At 34.6% G+C, this 23,933-nt stretch overlaps 1 protein-coding gene across 8 annotated transcripts in view; it reads right to left on the reverse strand.

Moving 5' to 3' along the window:
• ANKRD17 (ankyrin repeat domain 17) overlaps positions 1–23,933 on the reverse strand; it is a 170,123-nt gene that overhangs the window by 108,234 nt on the left and 37,956 nt on the right. The window lies entirely within an intron of this gene.

Here is a 23,933-nt window from a genome sequence, read left to right on the forward strand (position 1 = left end):
TATCAAACAATGGTGAGCAGCAGTTAACATTAGGACACTAAGTACTTGCTCACTTGAATTTCTAAATGAATATATATCACAGTTGATAAATTTCAGTAATTACTGGAACAGATCACTGCTGCCTATTCTAATGAATACTTTTCTCTACTCATTAAATTTGCTTTATCTGAGTAAAAGGGTAGTATTTAAAAGAAAACATATTTTTATGCCATGTAATAAGAATAAAGATTCTAGGAATTCCCGTTGTGGCTCAGTGGTTAACGAATCTGACTAGGAACCATGAGGTTGCGGGTTTGATCCCTGGCCTTGCTCAGTGGGTTAAGGATCTGGCATTGCTGTGGCTGTGGTGTAGGCTGGCGGCTACAGCTCCGATTAGACCCCTAACCTGGGAATCTCCATATGCCGCGGGAGTGGCCCTAGAAAAGGCAAAAAGACAAAAAAGACCAAAAAAAAAAAAAAGAGTAAAGATTCTACTTTCACTCATTTGTGATTTTCACTAAATTTCCAAATCCAAAAACTAGAAAAAATGGTAACCCTTTCTTAGGTGAGGCTTTAGAACATTTGTATTGTCAATCTCAATGAACCTACAGAAAGATATCTTCTAATTTTCAAATTAATTGCATTTAACACGGAAATTAGTCCTAAAAATCTGAATTTATATATAGAGGCCAAACAGAATATACAACCAAAAATAAAATCAATCCTTATTCTCCTCCACCCATACCAAAAAATGTTTCAGAAAAAGGGCAGTCACCCAGTAATGCTTCCTTGTTTAGGGAAGATATATTAGCTGAAAACAATGCAAGACTAGGATATAAGTATATATAAAATTCACATGAAAAATTTTTTAAGGCAAAGAAATACAACATGGTTTAAACTTTATTCCCAGTCTTCAATTCTAGATGCCAGATATTATTTCAAAGAAGTCTTTCAAAGATCACATTTTAAAATTACCTAGTAAATTATTTGATTGTAGCAATCAAAAATAGAGAGCTACATAGAGAAAAAAATGAAAATCCCAAGTGTCTTAAAATTTTAAGAATAAGTGTTTGTGACTTCGGACACAAACTTTATTATAGACAGCTGCGAAAGTTCTATATCTCATAATACTGATTTGAAGGAAAGGTGCGTTTTTGGCAAGTTATGCTAATACCCCAAAATGCTGGTTAAGTGTTAAAGACATTTATGTGAAGGTATATGTGAAGATTCAAGAATAAAATTATTTTATAAAATGTCAGAGTGGACAAGAATCAATATTTTTCAAAATAACCTTGTAAATAAACATTTAAGTAGTAAACATTTAAGAAGTTCCTCTCTATCCTAAAGTTTATATGTAAGCAGCTATTATCAAATAACTAGACTCCTTGTTTAGCTCTTATCTCAAAAACTGTTTCATAGGACTGAAATACATTAAGAGCTTTCATTTCCATAACTAAGTTTGTGGGGACTTTTTGGCATGACCTGATAAAAGGTTCACAAAATTACTCAAATGGCCCCTGGAAATCATACTGGTCTTTGAAAGCTGTCATTAACTCACTCTTATTTTAGAATGAGTATTTATGTATTTTTATGTGATTTCATGTATTTTACTAGACATACATGAAATCACAATGATGAAAACACATACTCAGGAAGAAGAAAAAAAAAAACTACTGAGCTAATCATAACTTGACCTGTCCTGGTTTCCCCAACAAAATCTTAGTTTTAAATTCACTAATTTTGTTGTCTGCATGCACTGAGTCACAGTGTTTCCAAAAAAAGTCTTGTCTTCATCCTACGAACAGGACATTCCACTCAAAATGTAAGCAACTTTATCAGAACATCAAGAATAAGGAAATACTATAGTAACTATGCCTTAACTTTTAAAAGAAAAAAGAACCCTGTAATAGCATTTTCAAGAGAGGACATTTAGCCAAACTGAGCCAAAACAGAAATTCAGGTGGATGAGCATCATATTAAATGCATAATTTACTTTATGACTTGGTATATTCAAGTGTGTCAGTATACTTTACATCCAGCTCCTGTTATGTGATAAAACAAAACCTGAAATTATTGGGAAAAACTGTGTATGAACCAATGTAACTTTAGAGTTATATTACCATCATTCACCTAACTTCAGGTATACATATATACAATCTAAATCAAAACATTTTTAAAACTGCCCTAGGATTGTCCCAAGCAAACTGAAACATATGGTCACTCATACTTGTGTATGAGTATTCATTTGCTTTAAAGAAACATTCAATGGAGCAGAAGAGTTTTACTAAAATATCACTGACTTTGATCTATTACCTACAGTCATGATAATAAAATGTTACCTCTTAATTAGCAATAAAAATATTTAAGTCTAGATACTGAACTCCTTATCCAAATACATCATTTACTTTAGTTTCTCACTGCAAATGAATATACATTTGTTGCACTGCAAATGTACATTAACAAATTAACTTAATAGCCAACGTCAATATGTTCCAAATTGATAAAAAAAAAAAAAAAAAAAGAGATTATTTAAGAGCTCCTGTCATGGCTCACTGGTAACGAATCTGACGAGTATCCATGAGAACGTGGATTCTAACCCTGGCCTCACTCAGTGGTAGGATCCAGTGTTGCCATGAGCTGTGGTGTAGCTCTGATAAACGCAGCTCAGATATGGCATTGCTGTGGCTGTGGCAGAGGCCAGCGCCTACAGCTCCAATTTGACCTCTAGCCTGGGAACTTCCATATGCTGCAGGTGCAGCCCTAAAAAGACCAAAAAAAAAAAAGAGAGAGAAGGAGAGAATATGTCTACTTGACATTCAAAAGCTCAGGACTTCTCAAGAAATGTGGCTAAATTTTCTAAGTGATATGTTGGTAAAACGGCTTTTATTTCAAAGCCATTTTATTTTATTTTATTTTATATAAAAATATATATATTTTATATATATTTCTATATATATATATGTGTGTGTGTGCGTGTGTGTAAAATTTCATCCAAAATCCATATTTTTGTAAAAGAAGACAATTTGAGTGTTGAAGTCATACAATTCATAATTAATAATACAGGAAGTAATTCCTCAGTATATACAGTCTAATATCACAGAGAAATAAAACATATTAAGACAATGTACTTTAGTATACTACAGCTTCACCCCAAATCACAAAGGAGATTAAACCAAAATTACAAAATTCCTTTCAATGGACATCTAGCCCTCATCACATACATATCCCCCAACAAAATCAAATCCATCCTTTCCTAAAATGATACACAAATATATTTGCCAATGAATTACATAATAAATTAGATGAGTTATGAACAAGTTTTAAAACTGTGAAGGTGAAATATCCTAGTTAAAGAAGGTGACCTATATAGTATATTCTAAAAATTCTCCATTCTCTTCCCAACACAACTCCTTCTCTTCATGGCTCCATCTGCCTCAAATTATGACAACAGGACATCAATAATTATACCACTGCTAGAGAAATTATTTCCATGCCTTCCCTGAGCCCGTCCCTGTAGGCTGCTAAAAATGCGGCCTGCCTCTGCAAGTGGCCATGTGCATTATTAGGCAGTCAGGAAAGAGAAGGGTAGAAAGAGAGGGAGACAAGGAAAGTGGGAGGAAAAAACTCCCAACCAGACAAAGAAAAAGCCAGGCTCCTGGGTACCTTCCAACAAGAAGGTCTCTATTTAACTGAAAAAAACATTTTTTCAATTTTCCACCACCTTATATAAAATACCCTCATTAGTTCTATACCTAATTCCCTTCAACACATTCACCGTAGAGGAATAACCCAGGAATTTACAATTCCTCTGCCTAGAATTCACCAAGATTTTCAAATAGCTAGCTCACTCTCAACATTCAGGTTTTTATTTATTTATTCATTCATTCATTTATTATTTTATTTTATTTTCTGGCCACGAGTGGCGCATGGAGTTCCTGGGCCAGGGATCAGTTTCGAGCCACAGCTGTAACCTACTCTGCCATGGACCCTGTTGCCTCACAGTGGGGACTCCTCAGGTTTCTATTTAAATTTGTCATTAAGGTCAGAAAACACTATTCTGAGGAATATAATGCCAAATGTATACCTTTGGGAAAATGGTATTCAAGTTTAACTATGGGTTTATTGAATGGCAAGATGTTTTTACTCAAAGATTATTCATAGGATTTAGTCAATCCTCGTAAAAAAAATTAATACTGAAAGACTAGGCAACTAGAATATAAAAGGTATAACCCCACTAATTAATCATCTGCTTAAATGTTACTGGGGGAAAAAAGTAAAGATTCTTACATCATCTCATCATGTATAACAATATAAAATAAACTCTAGTAAGACTGAATTAAAAAAACATATAGATGAATATTGGAGTTCTCCTTGTGGCTCAATGGTAATGAACCCAACTAGTATCCATGAGGACGCAGGTTTGATCCCTGGCCCCACTCAGTAGGTTAAGGATACGGTGTTGCAGTGAGCTGTGGTGTAGGTCACAGGTGCAACTCCGATCTGGCACTGCTGTGACTGTGGCGTATGCAGGCAGCTGTAGCTTCAATTTTACCCCTAGCCTGGGATCTTCTATATGTCATGAGTGTAGTCCTAAAAGACCAAAAAAAAAAACCAAACAAAAAAACAAAAAAATACAAACGAAAAACCATGTAGATGAATATTATCTGTATCTCCAGAAGAGGAAAAATGTTTATAAAAGAGAAGTTAATCACGAAGAAAAATATATTTATATGAAGGTTTTGCAAAAAATACCCTTACCAAAAAACATAAATAACAGACTCAGACAAAATTTACCACATATGACAAAGATTCACATCAATACATAAAGATTCTCTCAAAAAATAAAGCCATATTTCCTTAGAAAATGGCAAAAGGACATTTAAAAAATCTTTTCTCCAGTAGAAAAACTGGAAATAACTCAAAATATGCAACACAAAAAATGTATAGTAAGTTATATTCTCAATCTATATTATGCAATCACCAAGAGAACCATTTTCAAAAAAAAATTTTAAATAGAAACAAAGCTCAAAGCATATACATGTTAAGTTAGGACATAAAGGAATTCCCTGGTGCCTCAGCAGGTTAAGGATCTGGCATTGTCACTACTGTGGCACAGGTTCAATCCCTGGCTCAGAAGTTTCCACATGCTGTGGGACAAGGTCAAAAAAAGAAAAAAGAAAAACTGAAGGCCAATGACCAAAAATATAAACTGTATAGCTAATATTTAACCATAATCAAAATTGCTAGGACATGTAATTTTCAAGCCTACTAAAAATCAGATGTGGGCAGAAAGACTGAGATACAAATATTAAAACATTTTTATTTTCCCTTTATGCTTCAAAATCTTTACAATGAATATGTATAATGTAATTAACAAAAGTTTCAAAATCCATCTCTCTTGGTCTAGAAATATACTAGAAATTCTCTGAAATTCAGAAGAAAACACATAAAAACACTCACTGCAGTATTATTTATAATCACGAAAAAAATGAAAATAAATTTGACATTTATTTAAATTGATACTTGAATCAAATATTTAAGGACACAGGAAAATATAAATAATGTGTGAAGGGGAAAAAAGTCAAGATACATAATATTCTTTTTTTTTGGTCTTTTTTTGTCTTTTCTAGGGCTGCATTCATGGCACATGGCGGTTCCCAGACTAAGGATCTAATCGGAGCTGTAGCCCCCGGCCTATGCCAGAGCCACAGCAACACCAGATCGGAGCTGCATCTGTGACCTACACTACAGGTCACGGCAATGGCGGATCCTTAACCCACTGAAAGAGGCCAGGGATCGAACCTGCAACCTCATGGCTCCTAGTCGGATTTGTTAACCACCCACAACCTCATGGTTCCTAGTCAGATTCGTTAACCACTGAGCGACAATGGGAACTTCAAGATACATAATATTCTTAAATAATATGGTCCCAAATTGTTAAAAATGTGCATATACCTTTATTTGCATAGAGAATGAACTGAAAAATAACATTGTTCATTAAACTATTTTATATTTTCTAAGTTTTCTATGAGATTTTATAATTAATAAAGTTTTCTATCCCATTCCTAGAGAACTGACAGATTGCTTGCCATTAGTAATAACCTGAAAAAGTTCATTTTTAAATTGCTTCAAAATGTTATTTACTTTTCTAAACATAGGCAGCTGAGAGTAAGTTTTAGAATTTTTCACTAAGTATGTTTAGGTCTCCTTAAAATGTCCTATGAACATAAGTATACTGGATATGGCTACACAAACGCTATGCTATCAACAGTTAACATTAGCAGTCAATTGTGTCATCAACATCTGTAATGGTACTGCTTAACACATCATCTATCATTGCTCTTACAGGATATGAAATGACTACAGCTAAAGAGATGATGGCTAGAAAGACTATAAGATGTGGCACTATATTATCCACAAAAAATATTTCACTGCAAATTTGACATAACTTAATCAATTTTAGTATAATTCTCTCCATAACCCAGTCAGTTTAAATATACTGATTATATGGTTTACAGTCATAACAAAGCAACTGGTACCTGACTACACTTTCTATCTCTTTTCAGACAATGAACAACAGGCAAAATAGGAGTATGATAACCAAAAAGAAATAGAAGTGAACCCTACTACTTCCCCAACCTTACACTATATCCAGCAGTATTTGAGGAAAACAAAGCAGAGACCTCAAGTCCTATTTAATTCAGGGACAAAGACCAGAAGTTGGAGAAGCTGAGAAAACTAAAATTTGTGAGGCAGAAAACTGAAGAGAAAACCCCAGAACAGAACTAGGAGGGAACTATAACCTAATGACTATAGGAGCTTCCACAGGGCTCTGAGTCAACCAGTCCGGGAGAAAGATTCACAAACACCTGGGGTATTTGGTAGAAAATCCAGAAAAGTCACACATACGAATGAGTAGGGCTTCTCTAAGTACAGAATACCAGAAAGACACCATAAGAATGCTTCAAGACACTCCTCAAAAGCTTGTTTCCAAGTAATCTGTTAGCCAAAAACAAATTCAATACTTTTTCAAAGTCGGACAATAACATTTAGACATTCAACAATGTAATATAAAACGTCCAGCATCAAATAAAAATTACTAGACTTGCAAAGAAGTCTGCCCTGTAATTAGGGAAAACACAGATAATAACAGGCATGGAATTAGCAGACAGGGACTTTTAATAAGCTCTTTTAAACATACTCAAGGATTCAAAGAAAAATGTGAATATACTGAAGAGAGAAATAAAATCTATAAAAATAGAAGATCAAACAATCTCCATAGGTGAAAAGTAGTTATTTGTTATTAAAAATTCACTGAATGACACTGAAAAATACACCAATGAACCTGAGACAAAGCAATAGAAATTATCCAAACTAAAGCACAAAGAGAAAAACAGCTGAAAAATGCACAAAGACAATGTTACCTTTAGCAGGATATAACAGTGTGTAACTGGAATCCCAGGAAGAGGGGAGGAGGAGGGCAGAAAAAAAATACTTGAAGAAATAATGCTGAGATATTCTTGAAATGAGAAAGATATAAACACACAAATTCAATGAGCTCAACAAATTTCAAGCAGGATAAACACAAAGAAAGCTGTCGAAGGCATGTAACAATAAACACATTGAAAATCAATAAAAGAAAGAAATCTTACAACAGCCAGAGGAAAAAAGACATTACATACAAAGAAAGATAAGAATAACTGCTGACTTCTCATCAAAAAGAATGGAAGCCAGAAAACATAAGGAAAACACTTTTAAAGTGCCGAAAGAAAAAAAAAAATGTTGCAGTTCCCATTCTGTGCCTCAGTGGGTTACAAACCCAACTAGTATCCTGAGGATATGGGTTCAATCCCTGGCCTCACTTGGTGGGTTAAGGATCCAGCACTGCTGTCAGCTGTGGTATAGGTCATAGGCATGGCTCACATCTGGCATGGCTGTGGCATAGGCAGGAAGCTGCAGCTATGATTCAAGCCCTAGCCTGGGAACTTCCATGTGCTGCAAGTGCGGCCTGAAAAGCAAAGCAAAGCAAAACAAAACAAAACAAACAAACCAAAAAACACTATATGCAGTGAAAATAAATATCCAAATGCAAGGGGAAATAGATATATGCAGACAACATCTGAAAAAATTTGTTGCCAGTAGATCTGCACAATAAGAAACATTAAGGAAAATTATTCAAGTGGGGAAAATGATTCAAGCAGATACTGACAAAACTGGATTCATGCAAAGTAATGAAGAACACCAGAAATGATATGAAAATAAGTATTTTCTGTATCCTCATTTAAGAAAATATCTATTTAAATAATAGATTACTTGGAGTTCCCGTCATGGCACAGTTTGCGTCCATGAGGTTGCGGGTTCGATCCCTGGCCTTTCTCAGTGGGTTAAGGATCTGGCGTTGCTGTGAGCTGTGGTGTGGGTCGCAGACGCGGCTCGGATCCTGTGTTGCTGTGGCTCTGGCATAGGCTGGCAGGTACAGCTCCGATTCCACCCCTAGCCTGGGAACCTCCATATGCCGCGGGAGTGGCTCAAGAAAACGCAAAAAGACAAAAAAAAAATTACTTGAATAATAATAATCTATTCTGGAGATTCACAACATATATAGAAAAAAAATATACAGCAATAATCCCACTAGAGACATAAACAGAGAAATAAAATATACAGATGTCAGCTTCCTAACATTATGTGTAAAGCAGTATATTATTATGTGAAGATTAAAATATATACATATGTATAGAGGTTAATATACATATACTGCAAAACCTAAAACCACCACCTAAAAATAATAAAATGAAGTAATAAGGGACTAGAGGTCATAAAATGGTATACTAAAAATACTCAAATAAAATGCATGAACAATGGAAAAAAGGATCAATAACAAATGGGACAAACAGAAAACAATTAGCAAGATGGTAGACCCAAACATAAAATACTAATAATTACATTAAGTGAAAATGGACCAAATAAACTGATTTAAAAGACTGAGACTGACAACCTGGATAAAAAGGCAAGAGCTGTCTACAAGAAACACACTTTAAATACAAAGATAGAGAGAGGTTTAAAAATGAAGAAAGGTACACCATGAAAACATTAATTACAGCAGGAGTTCCTGCCATGGCTCAGTGGTTAATGAAACCGACTAGTATCCCATGAGGACGCAGGTTCGATCCCTGGCCTTGCTCAGTGGGTTAAGGATCTGACGTTGCTGTGAGCTGTGGTGTAGGTCACAGATGCAACAGACGCGGCTCGGATCCCGTGTTGCTGTGGCTGTGGTGTAGGCCAGCGGCTACGGTCCCGATTCGACCCCTAGCCTGTGAACCTTCATATGCCGTGGGTGCAGTCCTAAAAAAGACAAAAGAAAAAAAAAAAAAACAATCAGTTGCAGCAAAGCAAGTAAAAGCTATCATTAATATCAGATAAAGTGGAATCTAGACAAAACTATTATAAGACAAAGTAGAAACTAGACAAAACAAGGAATACTAACAAAGATAAGGAAGGACATTTAATTACATAAAAGAATCAATTTAGCAAGAGAATATAATCTTAAGTGTTTATGTATCTTATAACAGAGTTCCAAGCAAAAACTGACAGATCACAAAGGAAAAATGAGATTGACCACAATCATAAAGATTCAAAACTCATCTCTTAGTAGTTGATAAACAAGTAGACAGAAAATAAGTCATGATACAAAAGATCTAAACATCATTAACTAACATAACCTAATTGATGTTTATGAAACACTTACCCCCAACAACTGCAGAGAAGATATTCTTTTTAGGTAGGCACAGAACATTTACCAAAATGAACCATATTTTGGACCATAAACCAAGAACTTCATTTTTTTGTTTTGTTTTTGCTTTTTAGGGCCACACTTGTGGCATATGGAAGTTATCAGGCAAAGTAGGGGTCGAATCAGAGCTGCAGCTGCTCACCTACGCCACAGACAGCAATGCCAGATTCGAGCCATGTCTGCAACCTACACCACAGTTCAAGGCAACATCAGATCCTTAACCCACTGAGCAAGGCCAGGGGTTGAACCCACTTCCTTACAGAGACAGCCTCAAGTTCTTAAACTGCTGATTCACAATGAGAACTCCTCCTAAGACAAGTTTTAATACGTTTAAAAGAACTGAAGTCAGTGTATAGTATATTCTCTAAGGAGTTAAGGATCCTATATAGTTAAGGAACCTATAGAGAAATTAACCACATCAGGTTAAGGATCCAGTGTTATCTCTGCAGTGGCTCTGGTCACCTGTGGAGCTGTGAGTTCAATCCCCAACCTGACACAGTCGGTTAAGGATCTGACAGTGCTGCAGCTGTGGCATAGGTTGTGGCTGCAGCCTGCATTCAGTCTCTGGCCTGGGAACTTCCATATGCTGCAGGTGTGGCCAAAATACTACTACTACCACTACCACTACCACTACCACTACCACTACCACTACCACTACCACTACCACTACTACTACTACTACTACTACTACTACTAATAATAATAATAATAATAATAAACAAACCCTAGAATCTTTTTCAAAAAACAGTTCCTCACCTGAACCACAGATGACCAAAAATGATCTGAGTGACCATTTCCTCAATTTTCCCAAGAATGATATATAAACAGTATTATTATGCATGCACAGTAGAAAGGAGAGGTCATGTGCATTCAATCTTAATTCTCCTATGAAATCCCAGTTGAGAATGGCAGAATGAGTCAAGGTAAATTACAGAACATTTAGAATTAAATAATGAGAATACAATATATAAAAATTTGTGGTATATACCTAAGGCAGTGCATAGGAAAGAAATTTATAGCTTTTAATATTCAGAGTAACAAAGAAGAAACATTAAAAACACTAAGTTTCTATTTAAAATTACTAGAATAAGAGCAAATTAAATCCACAGAGGAAATGTAAAAGAAGTCACTGAAACAGAAAACGAACAGAATATAGAAAAACTAATGACATGAAATGAAAATCAAAGTTTACTGAAAATAAAATCAATAAATTTTGTATTAGATCATCCAAGAAAAAAGAAAAAATCCAAATTATCAGTATCAAGGTTGAAAGAGTGATTATTATAGATCTTAGCCACCATTTAAAGAGTGCAGTACTATTATGAATGACTCTATGTCAATTCACAACTTAGACTGAAATAGACAAATTCCTTACAAGACTTAAAATTATCAAAACTGACAAAAGGTAAATAGCCATGTATCTATCAAATAAACCGAATTTTTTCATTAAAAATTTTCCCACAAATGGAACACTAGGTACAGATGGCTTCACTAGTCAATTCAATTGGTCAATTATATACAAGTTTTCAGAAAATAAAAGAGAAAGACACAGTTCCATTACTTTATATTTCTCTGATACAAAAATGGCCAAAGGTTTTTTAAGAAAACTAAAGGCTAATATGCCTTGTGAAGAATAATAATCCTTAATAAGATATTATTAGTAAACCAAATCCGGCCATATCCAAAAGGCTGTTCATCATGACCAAATGAAGTTTATTCCAGGAATATAAAGTCAGCTTAAAATCCAAGAGTCAATCAAGTAATTCACACAATAACAGAATAAAGGAGGAAAACAGGATCATCTCAAAAGACAGATAAAATACCTGACAACTCCATACCCTTTGATAATAAACATTCTTAGCAAACTAGAGGGAAACATCTCAATCACATAAAGGAATCAAGAAGAAAGCAGAGATAAAATCACACTTAATTATGAAAGACTGAACACTTTCCCCCCTGAGATCAGGAACAAGGCAATGTTGTCCACAGGTCACCAATTCTATACAGCCTTTTACTGGTTGTCCTACTTAGGCAGTCCTACCTAAGGCAATTAAGAGTAAGTAAAAAATAATTAATAAAGGCATAAAGATGGGGAAAAGGGGAGAAAAACTGACTTAATTTGCAGATATGACTATGTATGCAAAAAATCCTACCATCAAACAAACCAACAAACCAAAACCAAACTGATGGAACTAAGTGAATTTAGAAAGCCCGTAGGATACTAGGCCATTACATAGAGGTCCACTGCATTCTTATACATAAGCAACAAACTGCCAAATAAAATAAAAAGAATCACCATTTACAGTAATTAAAGAAACCTACAAAACATTTAGGGGATTAAAGGGGATTAGAAAAACACCACCCTCAAATATGCCACCTTGGCATAAGGATTATTTTGACTGAAGGCAATTGAGAGGCAGATGCAGAAAGAACTCTATGCCATGTCCCTTTCTGCCAAAAAGGACATAAATTTCCCTTTGTACAGTGTTTTCTCCAGGCCTCTCCCAAAAGAGGAAGAGAAAAAAGACCCCTAATCACTGGAAATGACTCTTTTCACTAGTGATAATTCCAATTTGTCTAAATAAGAAACTTCAAAATAAATACCCCCTAATCTACCAATTAGTTTTCCCATATAGTTACCTTCCTACAATTTATTGCCCTAAAAGTCCAAATCCCATTTCCTTTGACTAGTCAGGACACAATCTGTTATCCTTTGGTAAAATGATATATAAACACTCAAGACTAACTGCTTCTTTTGGGTTTTCACTTCTTTTTTATGAGGTCCCCATGTGCACATGTAATACATCTTTTCCTATTAATCTTTTATCAATTTAGTTTGCAGGTCTCAATCACTGAACCTAAAAAGGTAAAATTTTCCTTCCCCTACAGAGACTGATTTAACAAGACCTAAAAAGTGAAAACTACACACAAGTTCTGAGATAAATTAAATATTGCCTATCATGTAGGCCAAAATGATATCAGCTATACAAAACACATTTCTAAGACTGATACAGCAAGAAGCCACAAGTTTGCAACCACCTCTGCTCTGGATGTTCTAAATTTTATCCTTGAAACAAACCACACCACCAGAAAGAAAACTGAATACTCAAACTACAGTACAATTTTTTTAACCCAGTAGACTTTTATCAGTAAACCCTTAGCCTACATTCTATAGAAACAATAGAAAGCATGTTTACTTTTGGAATGCTTAAAAAGTTACTGACTACAACAAGCAGTACTTCCAATTTAGGGGACCGAAGAGAAACTTTTTTCTGAGAACTAACTGCCCAAAACATATTGGTTCTCCAGATTATCTAGTATGTTTATGGAGCTAATGAATCACACAAACCTCAAAATTCATCAAGTTTCCAATTTGGTTCTGGTTGCTAGTTAGTTCAATCTAAGTCTAACAAATACAAACTGTACATGCATTTCTGTATACTACTTTTACCAATAGTCTTTTTTTTTTTGTCTTTTCTAGGGCCGCACCCGCGGCATATGGAGGCTCCCAGGCTAGGAGTCCAATCGGAGCTGTAGCCGGTGGCCTACGCCACAGCCACAGCAATGCTGGATTTGAGCCACGTCTGTGACCTACAGCACAGCTGACAGCAACGCTGAATCATTAACCCACCAAGTGATCGAACCCGCAACCACATGGTTCCTAGCCAGGTTCGTTAACCACTGTGCCACGATGGGAACGCCCACCACTAGTCTTAATGTACTAATTTTACCTTGTCTAATATTGTTTTTTTAGAATAGGTACTTTTATAAGCCACTTCAAAATCTTTTGTGGAATGAAATATCTTTTGCATAAACACGTAAGCAATTTTTTTCAAATTCAAAGACAGCCAAGGTATCCATATTAAAGAATTTAACATTTCATCAAGAAAAATATAGAGATCATAAAATATTTTTTTATTAAAATTTTTTTTTTTTCCTTTTTAGGGCCACATCTGTATCATACGGAAATTCCCAGGCTAGGGGTAGAATCAGAGCTGCAGCTGCCAGCCTACACCACAGCCACAGCAGCACCAGATCTAAGCCATGTTTACAACCTATGCTGAGGTCAAGGCAACACTGAATCTTTAACCTATCGAGCGAGGCTAGGGATTGAACCTACATCCTCATGGATACTAGTTGGGTTTTTAACCTTCTGAGCCACAATAGGAACTTCTAGAGATCATAAACTATTTTTATTTTTTTTAATTTTTAATTGTCTTTTTAGGGCCGCACTCATGGCATATGGAGGTTTCCAGGCTAGGGGTCTAATTGGAGCTGTTGCCGCCGGCCTGCACCACAGCCACAGCAACATGGGATCCAAGCCACATCCTCGACCTACACCATAGCTCATGGCAACGCCGCCGGATCCTTAACCCACTGAGTGAGGCCAGGGATCAAACCCTCAACCTCATGGTTCCTAGTCAGATTTGTTTCCGCTGCATCACGACAGGAACTCCCATAAACTATTTTTAAATGTACACAGACTCACATTACTTTTTTTAAGAGCAGAAAAGGGCAGGGGATAAAGGAAGTCTAGAGAGAGAAAATCCTAGGGAAGGAGTAGGACTTGGAATAATGAACAGATGGTGAAGAGGGTAGCAGGTAGACAATGTGAGCTGCAACAGAATATTAGAATACAATATAAAGGTGAGTAATTCAGACATAATATGATAAAGACAAAGAAGTTGGATGAATAGAAGGATGTCAAATAATAGATAGTTCAGGTGCAAAACTCATTTTGGATTTGGTTTTTAAATGTGAAATAACATAGTAAAACAGGTTATAAAGCTTTTGAAATATATGGGAGATACATGCCATCGTATCAAATCTTTGTTTTCAAATTACTAAAGCCACTATCTTAAGAGTTCCAGTTAAGACTTTTATAACTAGAAAGGATCTTAGAGAAACTAAATGGTACAATTTAACTTGAGACTAAGAAATGCAAGAATAAAAAAATTACTTCTTTCAAATAAATATACAAAGATTATGTCTTAAAACTCTAATCTACTGGAGTTCCCATCATGGCACAGCAGAAGCGAATCCAACTAGGAACCATGAGGTTGCGGGTTCGATTCCTGGCCTCGCTCATTGGGTAGAGGATCTGGCGTTGCCCCGAGCTGTGGTGTAGGTCGCAGACATGGTTCAGATCTGGCATTGCTGTGGCTCTGGCATAGGCCGGCAGCAACAGCTCTGATTAGACCGCTAGCCTGGGAGCCGCCATATGCCACACGTATGGCCCTAAAAAGGAAAAAAAAAAAAAAAAAACCCTCCAACCTACTGATCACCTGGATTAATCTGAGTAGTATGATTAACTTCTAGCTCTTCTTCCTCATTCCATGTATATACCTACCTAACCCAAAGCTAAAAGTTCAAAGAACTTCCCAAGGAGAAAAGAGAGGAAGGTAATTCCTTCATTGTACAAGTATAACTCAAATTAATTAAATAGAAAAACAAGTATCTACTGTGTTCAAGATCCAATGCTAAGTCACTGAAGACACCAAGAAGAATAAAATTATTCACAGAAAATTTTATAACACTACAAACTCAAGACAATGAAAAAGGAAGCCCATTAAATATAATCTAGAAATACTTAAGTCAATGTCAACATAATACAGCATCCTCACCTGTCGCTTTATAAAATATATGTTCTCTGCACTTCATAAAATATTTACCAAATGATGTCCACCTGCCAAGATTTTTTAATACATAGGGTTTAATCTCAATATTTTGGTTCTTTAAAATGTTTTATCAAAGAAAGCAATTTTCTGTCCACTATTATCTCCATTAACTTTTCTTCATGGATAAAGCTAAGAAAATCAGGAAAAAGAAACTGAGGAAGATATTTTAGGAAGATAAAATACTGTACAAATGTGACAAAGTAATAAAAAGGAAAAATTTCCAATATCTGTGAATACTTAAACGCCAGCACATGTTTTTGGAAAATCTTAACCAGTATTTCTCTATGGAATCTAAGAATTTAGAAACAGTACTTCTCAAACTTGCTTAAACAGTTCATACAAATTTAAGTTGATCTTTTTATGACAGGGCATAAATTACAAATGTAGAACATGTGACAAAGACTGTGAAAGTAACAGGACAAATTCAAGGTTAAAACCAGTTAAGGACAAATCACTAGTTAGATGAATGAGAAGGTCAACAAATGAGAAGGTCTATGTGAAACCAAGGAGTTAGTCTGGTCAACATTAAGTAGAGAATCAGAATCTAGAAAATCTATAGCAAGAATAAGAAATCAAAATAAAGTGGGCAGTAAGTATCAAAACTAAGAGAAAGACACTACATGACAAAAGGTCTAAGACTAAAGAAGGAATTCAGACAGCACAAAACATCAACACTGGCTCAACATTGCTCCTCATTCTAACAGTCCCTTGGAACTTAGAATTGGGGAGGAGAACTACAGCATTTAAGAAGTATAAAGACAAGAGATGTGCAGATGTTCCTGACATTTCTCTTTTCCTATGGGACTATGTGATTTTAGTGCCAATTTCAAAATTAAATTATGGCAAAAAACATAGTGTGTATAAATACAAGAGTAAAGGATAAAGTAGATTTTAGATGACTTAATTTGCTACTACGCAAAGGAATCTGAAATAGCTTAGTCCTTGGATAACAGAGATACATATTATCTTACTTTTCATTTTCATAGAAAATACAAAATAGAACGAGTCTCAGAGAAAAAATTCCTTGTGACTAGATTAAAAACCAGCTACTACCTGTGACAACATAGAAAAGAGGTCTAAAGTCTTCAAAAGGAAAAACATTCAAATTTGACAAATACTTCATACATTTGTTTCCACTGGCTAAAATATTAGTACTCAACTAGTTACAATTTATAAACTCCTTTCCTAATCATTCAGAATCATAAGATATTCGATGGAATTTACAAACCCATTCAAATTTCTAATTATTCTCTTTATAAAAATCAAGTGTTGGAGTTCCCATCCTGGCTCAGTGGAAACGAATCTGACTAGTATCCATGAGGAAGCAGGTTCGATACATGGTATTGCTCAGTGGGTTAATGATCCAGCATTGTCATGTCATTAACTGTGGTTTAGGTTGCACACACGGCTTGGATCCCTCCTTGCTATGGCTGTGGTGTAGGCCAGCGGCTACAGCTCTGATTGGACCTCTAGTATGGGAACCTCCATATGCCGTGAGTGTGGCCTTAAAAAGACAAAAAAAAAAAAAAATCAAGTGTTACGTAATGTTATTTTACAAGCAAAACCACTTTCTACTTATCTATCTCTTTTCATTCACCATTTCAGTCAAGAATCCTCAAAAATCCTTTTTCATAAATTCTGAATGACTTAATCTGGGGCTTATAATTCTTTCTTAACAGCTGCACCCGAGGCATAAGGAAGTTCCCAGGCTAAGGGTCAAATCAAATCAGAGCTACTGCTGCCAGCCACAGCCACAGCATATCCGAGCCACGTCTGCAACCTATACCACAGCTCATGACAATGTCAGATCCTTAAACCACTGAATAAGGCCAGGGATCGAACCTGCATCCTCATAGTCAGGTTTGTTACTGCTGAACCACAATGGGAACTCCAAGGGCTTATAATTTTAAAGCAGGATTTAAATGTTTTTCCAGAAAGCTTTCCCCATGTCTTAAACCTGCTAGTAGCTATTACTAGAGGGAGTAACGAAAGAGATTAGAGAAGTTGGGACTGTGATAAATTAAGAATTTTGATAAAATGTTAAAAGAGTCTACTTGAATAAAATGGACTTAAGTCTAAATATTAGTTTAACACCATCACTGACAATAAACTTGGGCAATATACTGAACTAGTAGTTATTCAACTGTGGTCCACAGGATCCATGAGGATCCTCAAAACTCTTTCAAAGGGTCTGTGAGTCAAACTATTTTTGTAATATGAAAATGTTAATTGTCTGTTTCACAGTACTGACATTTGCACTGATACAAAAGTAATGGTGGGTAAAACTGTTGGCCCCCTAACACTAATCCTGGCCATGCCACCAATCATCTTATTCTTTTCTGTGATGTCCTTATAATTAAATGTTTTTAAAAAGCGAGGTTCCATTATAAAGCAGTGAAAAGTACTACATTTTTTTTTTTCTTTTTAAGGCCATACCTGTGGCATATCAAGTTCCTGGTCTAGGGGTCAAATTGGAGCCAAAGCCGTCGGCCTACACCACAAACACAGAAACACTGGATCCAAGCATCATCTGTGGCCTAAACCACAGCTTGTGGCAATGCCTGATCCTTAATCCACTAAGCAAGGCCAGGGACTGAACCCACATCCTTATGGATACTAGTCAGGTTCTTAACCCACTGAGCTAAAACGGGAACTTGAAAAGTACTAAATTTTTACCTTTTTTTGGGGGGGGGGGAGGTTTTGGCTATGGTATACAGCAGCTTAATGTGGGATCTCAGTTCCTAGACCAGTGGTTGAACCTGGGTCACACTGGTGAAAGCACCAAATCCTAACCACTAGCTTCACTGGGGAACTCCCTAAAGTACTAATTTCAAAAATTTCAACCTTGAGTACATTATTTTAACATTCTATGTGACAAAATGGGGAATACTTTTGTTGCACACTTAAGTTACTACAGTTGTCTCAAAAAATACACTTGGTAAATGTGAGCTAAACCAAAATAGTTTTTTTCATGGAACATGGACATGAGCCCAGTTATCTTCCATTAAGCCAGACTTCAAAGATACTTATAAAAACGTAAAATAACACCACCTTTCTCAGTTTTTTTCTTTTAGACAATATTTTTTATAAAATTATGATAATATGTAATGGCACAATTATTCTGTATAATAACTTTTCAATAAATTATAACTAATGTACTCAATTTCTACTGCCGCCATAAAATTATGTGGGCTTCCTATGTACAACATATATCCATATATCCATATATATAGCCAAACAGTTAGTCAGAAGTGTGGTTCCACCCATAGTGGACAATATGAATCTAACCACTCATTAAATCAAAAGTTATCTAACAGATATTTATGAACACCTCCTGGAAGGCCTTTTTCTTGACAAATCTGGAAGCTATATACAAAACCAAACCGGTGGTTAAGCAGGACTTTGATACTCAGCAACTTTGCAGTGATTAAGTCACTTTGTACCAAATTTAGTTCTTCAAAAGTGTCAGAACAGGGCCCCTAATAATTCAGAACTAGGAAGGTGCCAATGTTATTAACGTGTATATGCGGGGAGCACGTGATATAGACCTCTCCTAACGCATGTTTCACAGCACACTCCACATTAACTACTAGACTATTTTGGATTAATGTGGGGCTAGTGGCATTTGGACAATGCTGCCTTTACTCTTATGTGAGAATAATAGATTAATTCACATACCTGCAGTTACCCCATCTTTTTGCAAGTTATTTGAAGCCTCCATACTCCACTAAAATATCATTCTTCTTTATAGGGATTAATTAACATAAGTGTGTCTTTGTTATTTTCTGCTACTCTCATGTATATTCTCCCAAAGTTGGTGTGTGAAAGCAGTGTTGCAACTTCTACTCCTCTTCAAGATAGAGGAGTAGAAGTTGCAAATAAGAATATTCATAAAGCATAAAACAGTAGGAACATGAACGTGCGTATGTAGAGTATATGTAAGCACATATATGAGTATGTTTTTATGAAAACATTTTAACAACGTACTGATTTAATTGGTAATAGAAAAATCTTTATGGATAAAAAGGTGAAAATAGGATCTAGGGGACTTTCTGGACAGCTTGAAGTGCATAAATATGCATAACAAATAGCTAACAATAAAAAGAGTGCTTACAGAAAAATACTTGCTTACTAAAAAATTAAGAATGCTGAACATGTGTCTCAAATTATTCAGATGAACCAATTAAGTAAAATACTATTATTTAAATACACATCTCTACACATCCTGAATTCAACAATGTTTAAATACCAGTGACAGACATTCTTTCTTCTGTATTTTTACTTTTATGAAGCAAAGTTAGCTGGACTAATCTCCTTAAATACTGAGCACATTGAAGGTGCTCAATAAATACTGGAGTGTAATTATACGATTCAATCTATTCAATATGTCTAATCTTTTCAAAATCTCTTAACAAATGAAAAATGGTACTTAGCTCAAATAATTCACATATTCAGCTAAGCTCTTCCATCTCCAGATCAACTATGTCCTCAGAGTAACTCCAACTCTTCCTAATGAAAAATGTCACCAGTATTACACTAACTATATAGATACAGAACTTCAGAAATCCATGGAAGACTTAACTGATACATAAATGATGTACATTGCATAAGCCAATGTATTTTACAGAATAAAAAGAAATATAGCAAATAACTATCCAAAGAGTCTACTTCATGGAGATTTTATACCATTTCTAAAAGTAATTTTTATATTAAATAATAAATAGCAAGTGGATTTCCCCTGTTTGGATGAAAATGCAGTACTTACTGCCAGCCCATAATGTTGACAAAAAGGAAACACTTTGTCCCTTATCTTTTTTTTTTCTTTTTTTTTTTGTCTTTTTGTCTTTTATAGGGCTGCACCCAAGGCATATGGAGTTCCCAGGCTAGGGGTCTAATCAGAGCTATAGCCAGCCACTGGCCTACACCACAGCCACAGTTAACGCCAGATCCAAGCTGCATCTGCCATCTACACCACAGCTGACAGCAACGCCAGATCCTTAACCCGCTGAACAAGGCCAGGGATCGAATCCACAACCTCATGGTTCTAAGTCAGATTCATTTCTGCTAAGCCCACATGGGAACTCCATCAAGCTTATCTTAAAAAACCCTCCAATGTCAAGATACAGAGCAAGAAATGGTTCCATAATAAACCACTTAACATATTTAAATCTGACTTTTAATTTAATTACACCCTAAATAGTTTAGTCAAATCCTCAACCTACTGTATCTCTGAGGAACAATCACAATGATTTAGGGTTTTTAGCTTATATATTATAACCTATAAAATCAAGTACAGATGATGCTAGAAACTTTGGCTCTAGCTGATAAAGGAACAAGATTGGGCATGAGAGTTATTATACTTAACACTGCAAATATTTTTATTTTCAAAAAATTGCTACTATTTTAAAGCAAAAATGTATTAAATGCTATACCCTGAAGAAAGCATTTAAGTTGAATTTTTGAATTAAAATAAAAAGACAGATTTGTGAAAATTTCTCATTTCTAATTAGGCAATTCTTATAGAAAACTACTAAAACTGTTTCAAATAGAAAAAATAAAACTAGAATATAAAGTAATCAAGTTTCTGAAACGACCTCTCATATGTTTCATGTTTTCATATTTAAAAAGCTTATATATAAACCTCAGGTTTAAATATACAGCACTTGCTCACACTAATTTGGAATCTACCAAAAAAAAGTTTGAAGGACTTTTTCTTCTTATTGATCTAAGCACTAAGATCCATTATTACAAATGATTTAGAGGAAGAACATCGAAGCTCTAAAATTATAATCATGCCTCAGCAAAAACAATATAAGCAATACAAAAAAAGATACTTATGCAGGCTCCCAACTCTTTTCTGTCATCTATATTTGGTTATTTTCCTTAGTATTAGTTAAGGTGAGCAAAAGGAAAATAAATATTTTGACTACTTTGGTTCAGAAAAGAAAATTACTGGCTAGATTATTTGCATAATTAAAAAACCAAGTTATTCTATTAAATCCATCACCTTGGAAAACTGAGAAGCAATGATATAAGCTGAAATCAATCTTTTCCGGATTTACTGTAAGTTTTAGAAACTAACAATATGTTACTCAAGATTTTAATGATCATCTAAAAATTTAGGTTAAACACACGTGGTTATATAAAATAAGCAATCCAATTTAAAAGGTAAACCACAGCACTATGAGAATTAATCTGCACTAATTCACTGATGTTGATTTTAAGTTTTCTTTTTAAGATTTAAATAAAAAATGCTTTTTAAAATGTATGATTTTTAAAAATACCAAGTTACATCCAAAGATACAAATAAATAGAAGGAATCCAATGTTTAAGGTAAATAAACAGAAATCTACATAAAATTCCAGATGCTCAATAAATACAGTCATAAAGATGAAAATTATGGTGACAAACTTCAAATGGTTCAATATTAGACCATCATTGTGGTATACAAATGAACTTCACTGTTTATCACTGGACATTTACACAAGCAGTCACCTCACTAAAAAAAATTATCTAGAAAGCTCACTGTATAAAATGTATCTATTCACTTTCAATATGAGATACTTTAGAAAATGGTACATTTTGTTTCAGAGTTAGCAAGTTTACTCTCTTTAAACTTATTTTTAGCATTGGTTCATTATGAGTACTTTTAATTATGTAAAAGAAGAGTATTTTATTACTAGTTGAAAGTTTTTCATTTCTAGTCAGCCAATAATTGGCAAATACTCAGTTAAATCAAATAATATTAAATAAAAACTACTCAGTATAGTTTAATGTGACAGATATATAGGAACTAAATCAAAAGAGACTGAAAATTAGGACAATTGAAATTACAGAGGTATAATAACCTCTGTAACTAGTAACTATGAACAAATCAGGTAATGTAAAATCTTAACATGGCATTAAACAATTTTAGTATTTCAATGAAAATAATGAAAAGATAATTTTTAAGACAGCATTAGAAAAATCTATTCTTAAGGCACAAAACTATGCCCAAGTGGTTTTCTCCAGAAAATAAGACTTCAAAAATCTGTAATATGCTGAAATTTTAAATGACCAAAGAAAATGTCAAATAAATTTGCTTAAGTCTATAAGGTATACTTCTTTTAAAATCCAAAACAAAATATTTAAAAAGCAAATAACAATGTCCCACTAGAACTTTATAATTAGACTTCTTTAATCTGAACCACTAAATAGTCACATGATCATTCCTAATTACTGAAGTTCCTTGATAAAAGTATATATCGCTATCTTTAGGTAGACAATTCACCATACAATTTCTAAGGAAACTTACTAAATAGTGTAAAATTTTTAAAAACAAAATGGAAAAGAATGGAAATTAACCAGTGAATTCAACTCAGACAATAAGCTCTTAGGAGAGGGGGAAAGAGTATGTTGGCAGGTGTCTGCAAGGAGCTAGATAATACAATGGAATCAGTTTTCATTCTGCAGAACAACCATGAGACTTGCTGCAATGTCAGCTCCAAGCACACACTGAGGGACTCCAGAAAATGCTCATTGATCATGCAGTACTTTATAATGCGCATAGGCTTTTTTCTTCTGTTAACCCCGCCTAGCCCTCCTTTGCATCTTATTCTCCCAAGCCCTCTCCCCCTAATAAAATCTCTTCCTAAAGATAGTAAAATATTTAATAAATTATCTTAAAAGGCCTAGTATTTGGAATTCCACTCATCATCATGAAAATTAGGCAGTTTTTTCTTAATGGGGGGGAACTATAACCCTAAAGATAAGAAAATGAGATATAAAGATCTATATTTATATATACAAATGTTTGACAGTATACTACATCCAAGCCAAAATCGATTATAGTTTCACTTTGACATGTATTTCCTTGAACTGATTTATACTCATATAGGTTCTATAAAACTGACACAAACAGGAAAAAAAAGAAAATGTAATTTAAAATTCTTATGATTCAAAACGTAGATTTTTGTGAACTCTCAAACAATAATGCTTTAAATTTTAGTTTTAAAAATTTTTAATAATTTATTTTATAATAATCAAAGTCACACGAAAAACCTAGAACCAGAATGTACCAGATAAATTAAGCAATTAGATATATATGCTTAATTTTACCCTAGAAACTAAAATAACCAGCTGTTTTTAATAGTTAACAGCAAGCAGAGTTTGGGGCTTAGATATGTAAATGAATTCTAAGACATATGATACTAAAGCTACTCAAAGCTGCTTTGCAGACCCCACCTTCTAATGAGTTAATCTAAAGGTCACCACCAGCACAAGGCTTTTTATTAAGTCCGAGGCTCTTTATTTATTTTTCTTATTTCCTAGCAAACATATATCTACAATTTACAAAACATAAAGTATAAACAAAATAATTCTAGACTTGTTTAGTAATCATGTGAACTAGACTGGCACATTCTCACAAGGAATAAGGTCTGACCGTTTCTTGCTTTAATGCTCTGCCTCTCTTTGCTCTCTCCTCTAATCTATTCATCTGTAAAATA

This window comes from Phacochoerus africanus, chromosome 10 (assembly GCF_016906955.1).
Source record: "Phacochoerus africanus isolate WHEZ1 chromosome 10, ROS_Pafr_v1, whole genome shotgun sequence".
Taxonomy (NCBI): domain Eukaryota; kingdom Metazoa; phylum Chordata; class Mammalia; order Artiodactyla; family Suidae; genus Phacochoerus; species Phacochoerus africanus.